Source organism: Schistocerca cancellata, chromosome 6, assembly GCF_023864275.1.
Source record: "Schistocerca cancellata isolate TAMUIC-IGC-003103 chromosome 6, iqSchCanc2.1, whole genome shotgun sequence".
Classification (NCBI taxonomy): Eukaryota; Metazoa; Arthropoda; class Insecta; order Orthoptera; family Acrididae; genus Schistocerca; species Schistocerca cancellata.
Window position 1 is genome coordinate 544,005,086 of NC_064631.1, and position 9,543 is coordinate 544,014,628.

Consider the following 9,543-nt stretch of genomic DNA (forward strand, 5'->3'; position numbering starts at 1 on the left):
ACGGTTGCGAATGGTCCTCGCCGATACCCCAGGAGCAACAGTGTCCCTAATTTGCTGGGAAGTGGCGGTGCGGTCCCCTACGGCACTGCGTAGGATCCTACGGTCTTGGCGTGCATCCGTGCGTCGCTGCGGTCCGGTCCCAGGTCGACGGGCACGTGCACCTTCCGCCGACCACTGGCGACAACATCGATGTACTGTGGAGACCTCACGCCCCACGTGTCGAGCAATTCGGCGGTACGTCCACCCGGCCTCCCGCATGCCCACTATACGCCCTCGCTCGAAGTCCGTCAACTGCACATACGGTTCACGTCCACGCTGTCGCGGCATGCTACCAGTGTTAAAGACTGCGATGGAGCTCCGTATGCCACGGCAAACTGGCTGACACTGACGGCGGCGGTGCACAAATGCTGCGCAGCTAGCGCTATTCGACGGCCAACACCGCGGTTCCTGGTGTGTCCGCTGTGCCGTGCGTGTGATCATTGCTTGTACAGCCCTCTCGCAGTGTCCGGAGCAAGTATGGTGGGTCTGACACACCGGTGTCAATGTGTTCTTTTTTCCATTTCCAGGAGTGTATTTATAAAACTCTAAATTTCCGTTACAGAAGCCCAGTGTCCAAGTCAATTCCGGAAGTTTAATGTGATAAAAATTGACGAAAGCCAAGAAAGTTTCACATCGATTATACAGTAGAACTATTCAAATCCCCACTTCGTACAGCACTGCCAATAAAAATTGCATACGGTGTTCAGAACGTCATGTTACATATCTTCTTCGTTCTGTTACCATTAGCTTATGTCACATTTCAAAATATGTTTTATAAATGGCTGCTGAATTCACTGGCAAACCATTTTCTATTACAATTTGTCAGACAATGGTAAAAAGGTAAAATCATAGAGTCTACTACTATTGACTCTTTGCAGCAAGCAGAATTAAAAGAATTGCTGTTAAAGTAGGTACGTGTATTTGGAAGTAAGCGTGGTATTACCAACACTATTGGTATCAAATAGAAGTTCGTACCGCAGGAGATCTATTGTGTTAATTTGTGTTCTGCACTATGGACCAAGAGTGCAGCAGGCCTGGGAAGAAGCTGTCGATTTGTTAGAAAAAGCTCACCACAAAATTTCTGAAGCAGGGTTTACAGCGAATCTGCAAAAGTTGATATCTGCAAGGGACCAAATCAAGTTTCTTCGGCACATAACCTCATCTACAAAATAAGTGCATTAAATAATTTTTCTTATCCCAGCATAAAAAAAAGAAAAAACCAGATCAAAGCATCTTTTGGCCTTTGTTCATTTTTCAAAGGTTTGTATCAAAACAAATATTAAATAGCACAGTTCTTTCATGTCAACTGAATAAAAATGCACCATGGGTGTGGAAAAGCATTTGTAGAAGAGATTTTGATGTGATAAATGCTGCTTTAGTTAACTTTAATGTTTTACGTCATCTGGGCATAACGAAAGATTTTTGTATCATTTTCTGGCCTAGTAGCCTGTCTGTTTCAAATAAATGAAGCATGATATCTATGTTACTAGTTTTGCTGGTCCACATTGTCAGAGTGTGAACGAGCCTACTCTGCTAGCGAGTTTGAAACTGACCATTAATAAATTCAGTTATTATATTTATGGGCAAAATATTAATGTTCACAGTGAGAATCAGGCGTTAGGCTTTCTAATGTCACGCAAGTTACTCCATTCACACTTATTGTTAGCGCACTGGGCTTTGTTTTTAGAAGAATACAATTATGAGATCATTCACATGTCAGGAAATGATAACATTATGGCAGATACCCTGTCGTAACTACCATAGGGTTCATCGGAGTACACAGAGCTTACATTGCAGAACAATCCACTGACTACCATGTTCTACTTATGAAGGTTAGGAACTACCCCAGTACTACTTAAATATTTGTAGAAATGTAGCTGATTTACATGATGGTGACCAGCGTTGGTATAAGGTTAAAACATTACTTTCACAAAATCTTGTAGGGAAGTCAAGGCAGCATTACAGAATGCAGGATGATGTTCTATTTTATAGACACGACACTCTATGTGACACGTGTTGTAAACCAAATTAATGCGTTCTCACATGCAAGTGGAATACAATTCACTTTCATGTGAGAATGCATTAATTCGGTTCACACACAACACGTAGACTCACTATGGCGCAGCTACGCGTATCATAAAGATCAGTTTACATTGTCATTTTCCTAAGTCATACACATATAGCAGCTACTTAAAACGTGTCTTATATGTCAAAAAGCGAAACCAACAAACAAATGATGATGTATAGCATTGCATCCTATTTATACCAACAAAACCATTACAAATCGTCTCAATACATGTCGCAGACCTTTGCCCTTAGCTAGAGTTGGAGTTAAGTATGTGGTAGCCCTTTGTGACATTTTCGAAAAAAGTTTTAAATTATATGCTTCAAAGACTACTGCAGAAGGTCTGATCATTAAGAGAGTAGTAAACAATTAAATGCCAAAATTTAACAAGCCTGCTGACTAGCTGACAGATAACGCCTGAAACCTCACTTGTCAAAGATGGAAAACATTTTTACATGAATATGCCATTCAACAGACATTAATATCACGCTTCCATCCTGAAGGAAATCCGGCAGGACGAATCTTTTGATAATTTAACAGATTTATCATGCCTAAGCACACAGTCATCAAGCAAAATGGGCAGAATATTCAGAGCTCTTCGAACAGGCTGCGAGCAGTTCGCCACTATCAATACACAATCCACTCCATCAAACTTATAAGAAGACCGAAGAAGAAGAATTAATGAATAAATCCTCTTTCTCGTCTACTCAGAGAAGAATATTTCAGGGAAGAACAGGTAGGGAAAGTCTTAGTCTTCTTCACCGACCAGTCATGCCTGGAAAAGTGTTATTGCGACAGAAGATTGAGAGAAATGCAGAAATATCAGGGAGGAGAATATATTCTGTTACAAACTCATCCAAAATCCTCGCTTCTTCGCAAAAGAAACTGTAAATGGCAACTTTTGTACATGGTGATTATAAGATAGTGAGGATTCCACATGAGGGAAGCTATCTCCTGGCTTATCCTAAAACCGTTAAAGTTATTGTATGCTGATGAGGACCTAACGAAATATTTGCGTGAATGAATTGTCTTATTCTGGCACAAGTGAAGCTGTGAGGACCGGGCGTGAGTCGTGCTTCGGTAGCTCAGTTGGTAGAGCACTTGCCCGCGAAAGGCAAAGGTCCCGAGTTCGAGTCTCGGTCGGGCACACAGTTTTAATCTGCCAGGAAGTTTCATATCAGCGCACACTCCGCTGCAGAGTGAAAATCTCATTCTGGAATGAATTGTCTTATTAATATTATATGTGTAATTTGGGCTTAAATGTAGTTATTAATTGTAATCTGTTACTGATTTAACCACTGTTGTCTGTAGAAACCTTAGTACCATATGTGAGAAAAATGTCTGTATCAGCTGGACGCACGTTACGAAATTAATACTCTTACGTAATTGGACATTCATTTTAAAGGTGAAGTTTAATATGGTAATATTAATCTGAAGTTAGTTTTTACTTTCTGATTGTATAGGTAAAAGAACTATTTGCTAGGTTTTATACCTCCTGGGCTATTCAAATCTTTATTGCCGTATATAAATGACTAATCAGTAGTTGTATGAAGCGTAAAGCGAAAGTCGCAGTAGTATCATTTTGTCATTGCTTGAACTGTATACCGCAAAACACAACCTAAGTGCTGTAATGATCAATGATGTAGCTACTTTAACCTATGACCCGAACGATAAGATTCGTTGTTTCTTATTACTACAAGTAGATAATAATGATATTGTAATGTTCCCCTGGAAAATTGGCACATTTGTGTTCAGAAGAGAAAACGAAGACACTAATCGATTTATATGAGTTAACTCCTTGCAATGTGAACAGTCTACTGTGATATCTGCAGTAGCTAGTATTAAAGCTACGTAGCTTACAACCATAAATATTCTTCCAGTACTTCTGGAAGCAGTAAAAGAAAAATTTGACGTAGAAAAAAAATTGCTTTTCTTGGACCCGTGTAAATAATTATGTCGTGTAACTATAAGGTATCCTTAAGAAAATTACTTAGATCTTAAATCTAATACTCGTCAAAACCATGTTAATCTTAGCTTCAGTAAAGCAACCCGGTTTTAAATGAAAATGGTTTTCCTACTTAATTTCGGGTGGTAAATGTGTGTTCTGCTCAGCTTTGAGCCTATATTTTCTTTTAATTTCGCTTTCCTTTCTCGAGTTCGACATTCTGATTTTCTTTAACGCTCTTTTCAAAGGTTGATTTCCTCCTATAAATAGACAGTGTTGTCCTGCTCGTAAAATATGCAATTCTTACACAGTGCAGGGGTACATAAAGTCAGGCTAGAGTGGTAATATGAAAGATACTTAATGATCGTAAGCCTACTTCTGTCGTAGGATATAATTCATACACAAAGATGTACTGCGCCAATCTGCAGTCACGACCACCCTCATAGAAACAACAATACGATTAAAGAATCTACAGAAGCAGGACACGTAAGGGGAGAGCAACGTCGAACGACAGAAATCAGCACCTTTGTTTCGATCAGTTGTACTCAAGAAGCACAACACAAAAATCTGCTATGTTAGTTCTAGTGTGGAAGCACGTCACTCGACTACACAGATAAGAATATGCCTAAGATAACCAAAGGGCGTAAACTTCTGCATTGGAAATATCATCTGTCCAGATCGCAAAGTAGACACTTTTACTTTGAAAGTTGAAATTCTCTCGATACAGCCCACACTACGCACGACTACTGTGATGTGTCCTATAGTAATGCCGCAGATATCATTTGTGGTTTGACGGGGTAGTGGTAGCTGCCGGAATATGTTAATAGTGGTATTAATATTGCGTCTGACTATCAAAAGATCTACAAGGTTCTTACGAATAAAACGAAACTAACCCCCCCCCCCCCCCCCGAACAGACGATAAAGTCCCACCGACCGCCGTGTCATCCTTAGTCCACATGCTTCACGGTGTGCGGATATGGAGGGGCATATCGTCAGCACAGCCGTATGTCAGTTTCCGAGACCGGAGCCGCTACTTCTCAATCAAGTAGCTCCTCAGTTTGCCTCACAAGGGCTAAGTGCACACCGCTTGCCAATAGCGTTCGGCAGACCGGATGGTCACCCATCCTAGTGCTAGCCCAGCCCGACAGCGCTTAACTTCGGTGATCTGACGGGAACTGGTGTTATCACTGCGGCAAGGCCGTTGGCTTCTTGCGGATAACTACTATCAAAGACGATCTCAGCTTCAATTGAAAATGCTGTGCACCAAAGCATACGTTGGATATGAAATCGGATACTCGACCTCAGTGCTCGCAGCCACAAATGAAATATTCCAGCAAGTAATTCTGCTACACGATAATGCACCTCGGTGAGCAACAGCGTAACAGAAATGTTCAGCTCTTTTATAAAAAAGCAATATATTGTATAAGTATGTTTCCCATTAAAAGCCACAACCAAATTTCGTAGAACCAACTAACTGAAGCCAGAGTGGGCGGGTCCTGCCACCATTTTAAGTAGCCCAAAACATTAACAAACTCTTGTTTACAATTGCTTATTGCTAATTATTTCTGTAGTGTGCGTGCAACAACTGTTCTGATACTAAAAATTATACAGGTTTCATGAATAAAATAGTGTCATGAAGGCAATCTCGAACGGTTTTCTGTTCTTGATTGCGTATTTGCTCTAGAAATACGACACATGTGGCCTCGTTAACGTAATATGTTTTTGCTATAATATTTCGAATAACCAGCAACAGAAGGAAGTATTAGATAATCGTGCTTTTGTAATCTATTTAATTCCACTTTTGCTGTATTTGTATCGATAGCAAATGAAGCTGGAACTCCGTAAATAATTATTGTTTGCTTACTGATACTGCTTCTTGTTCGTTATATTTTCAGCGTTCAACACGTATGCGGGACATTTTTAATGTTCGCGTTTGAAAAACGTTTACCTTCGTGTTCTCTGCTAGCCCATAAACGTATGCGACGAGGGAAGAAGTAAGGCATGCTATCGTAATTTGTGCACGTCAACAAAGTGATGGATTATTGAAATGTCAAAGAAACAGAACTGCTTAGAGGTATAGCTCCGTGCAGAACAGAGATCTTGTTTTATTAGATTGTCAGTGTATTAGCTACACTGTAGTTTACACATCTTCACACTCTGAAATTTTACTTATAATGCATCGTTCAGTGTGTTACCAGTACAAAAATTTACAGGATGAAAAAAAAAAAACAATTTTTTAAACATGTTCCAGCACTGTGGAATAGTATACAAGTGATTAAGCGAATGGTCTCAAATGCTTAGATAGCGTAGAATGATTATTTTTGCTTTAACATGTAAGTCAGTCAGTTGTTAGTAATGATAGCCTAGTTTGTGTAACATAAAGGCCTGCCTTCCCAACAGTAGCCTATATGCTTCTTTTCCTGGAATATTTTTCACCAGTAACACTGTCAGTTCTCCAGGAAAAACCAAGCATATCATTTTCAGGAATAACCAAGCATATCATAATTGGAATGTACGTCTACTTTGATCATCTGCTCCGTTTTACTTTTGAACTGCATTTTGAAGTTTTCAAAGTGTGTAAGTCTATGCCATGCTTTTTGTATACCAGTAGTTAGTTAATGTTCCATTCATCATTTACACGATAAACCGTAATGACGTGGAACGTGTTATTTTGTATTAACATATTTTTTTTAAATAGGCCTCCATGCTGATCATTTATTAGTTTCTTCTTTTTTGAATTAAAGATAGATGTTAGTCAGTAATTCCTATCCACCACCATTAGCACATTACAATAATAGTCTTCTGCGGAACAGGAGGAGTTGTCACAGAGAAATGTTTTCAGTTTAGTTTCAAATTTTATTTTGCTGTCTCTCAGGTTTTTTATATCAGTGGGTAAGTGATGAAAACTTCTGGTTGCAGCATTGTGAACCCCTGTTTGTGCTACGGACAACCTTAATGTGACCAAATGAATGTCATTTTTTTTCTTGTGGTATTGTAACTATGTACATCACTGATCCTGTTTAAGTGTAGTGCCACTTAAAGTGGCCGAGTGGTTTGAGGCGCCATGTCAAGGACTGCGCGGCCCCTCCCGCCGGAGGTTCGAGTCCTCCCTCGGTCATGGGTGTGTGTGTTGTTCTTACCTTAAGTTAGTTTAAGTAGTCTGTAAGACTAAGGAACGATGACCTCAGCAGTTTGGTCCCTCAAAAATTCACACGCATTTGAATATTTGAAGCGCAGTGGCTTATTTACAATGAACTTCATGAAGGAATGACTATATTGTGAAACGGATAGATTGCTATTCAAACGCCGAGCACAACGCAGGCACGACGAAAAGAGTGTTCACATAAATTTTCAGCCATAGCACACATAAACATTCATACAATCATACACACGAAACTCACGCACACATGACCGCTGTCTCGGGCTGTTCTAACCAGAATAATTTTTAAACGGCAAGAAAATGTGAACAACGAACAATAATTATCGGCGAGAGGAATTTACGGCATCAGATGCTGCCCGAACGATCGGCGCGGCTACGTAGCCGTGTGTTGTGCGGGGACGAGGCCGCTGATACAGTGTGGCTCGGATGTCGGAGCGTTAGCGATTTGGAAGGCAATGAAACGCACAGGAAAGCAGAGAAAGAACGGACACTGAGTGAAGTAAGACAAATTTAAAGTCAGATAACGGAAATATAGCCAGTGGAATAAAAGTAAACAGGGCTACAATAATTTTGTATACAAAAGAAAGTAGGCCTATTGCTTGAATTGCTCCACTTACGAACGGAATGTGATTCCTTTAAACTTTAGATTGCCATCGGAACGATTAGTACACCCGTAACAACGCAAGCTGGCATTTTTGATGAAACAGCTACGTCTCCACACAAATCACCCAACACGGTCGAAACTGGGCAAGGGCACGTCACACTGACGTCACAGGAAAGTGTCACTGCGGTGAACTAAGGGGGCATGAATGCGGTGGACCTAATGTTTTGGGCTAGTTAAGATGGGGGTCATCGGTTTCAAGTTTGTGACGTAATGACACCTCTCTTCTTTTTTACCACCCATGTTACAAATAAACTACAACAATATCATTGCATAACTTGATAATTGAAATGGCCTGTGAGTCGGGACAGGTTCCATCAGACTGGACAAAAGCAGTAATCACACCAATCTTTAAACATGGAAACAGAAAAGATTGTAACAACTACAGAGGTATCTCTTTAATCAGCGTTGTGGGTAAAATCTTCTCAGGTATTGTTGAAAGGAAAGTGCGAGTATTAGTTGAGGACCAATTGGATGAAAATCAGTGTGGGTTTAGGCCTCTTAGAGGTTGTCAGGACCAGATCTTTAGCTTACGGCAAATAATGGAGAAGTGTTATGAGTGCAACAGGGAATTGTATCTATGCTTTATAGAGCTAGAAAAGGCATATGACCGGGTTCCTAGGAGGAAGTTATTGTCTGTTCTACAAGATTATGGAATAGGAGGCAAACTTTTGCAAGCAATTAAAGGTCTTTACATGGATAGTCAGGCAGCAGTTAGAGCTGACGGTAAATTCAGAGTAGTTTCAGGGGTAAGACAAGGCTGCAACCTGTCTCCACCTGTTGTTCATATTATTTATGGATCATATGTTGAAAACAATAGACTGGCTGGGTGAGATTAAGATATGTGAACACAAAATAAGCAGTCTTGCATATGCGGATGACTTAGTTGTGATGGCAGATTCGATTGAAAGTTTGCAAAGTAATATTTCAGAGCTAGATCAGAAATGTAAGGACTATGGTATGAAGATTAGCATCTCCAAAATGAAAGTAATGTCAGTGGGAAAGAAATATAAACGGATTGAGTGCCAAATAGGAGGAACAAAGTTAGAACAGGTGGACGGTTTCAAGTACTTAGGATGCATATTCTCACAGGATGGCAACATAGTGAAAGAACTGTAAGCGAGGTGTAGCAAAGCTAATGCAGTGAGCGCTCAGCTACGATCTACTCTCTTCTGCAAGAAGGAAGTCAGTACCAAGACTAAGTTATCTGTGCACCGTTTAATCTTTCGACCAACTCTGTTGTATGGGAGCGAAAGCTGGGTGGATTCAGGTTACCTTATCAACAAGGTTGAGGTTACGGATATGAAAGTAGCTTGGATGATTGCAGGTACTAGTAGATGGGAACAATGGCAGGAGGGTGTCCACAATGAGGAAATCAAAGAAAAACTGGGAATGAACTCTATAGATGTAGCAGGCAGGGCGAACAGGCTTAGATGGTGGGGTCATGTTACACGCATGGGAGAAGCAAGGTTACCCAAGAGACTCATGGATTCAGCAGTAGAGGGTAGGAGGAGTCGGGGCAGACCGAGAGGAAGGTACCTGGTCTCGGTTAAGAATGATTTTGAAGTAATAGGTTTAACATCAGAAGAGGCACGAATGTTAGCACTGAATAGGGGATCATGGAGGAACTGTATAAGGGGGGCTATGCTCCAGACTGAACGCTGAAAGGCATA

At 40.6% G+C, this 9,543-nt stretch overlaps 1 pseudogene; it reads right to left on the minus strand.

Annotated features, from left to right (window-relative positions):
• Nucleotides 1-5,137: 5,137 nt before the first annotated feature.
• Nucleotides 5,138-5,255, minus strand: LOC126089850 (5S ribosomal RNA; annotated as a pseudogene).
• Nucleotides 5,256-9,543: the final 4,288 nt, after the last annotated feature.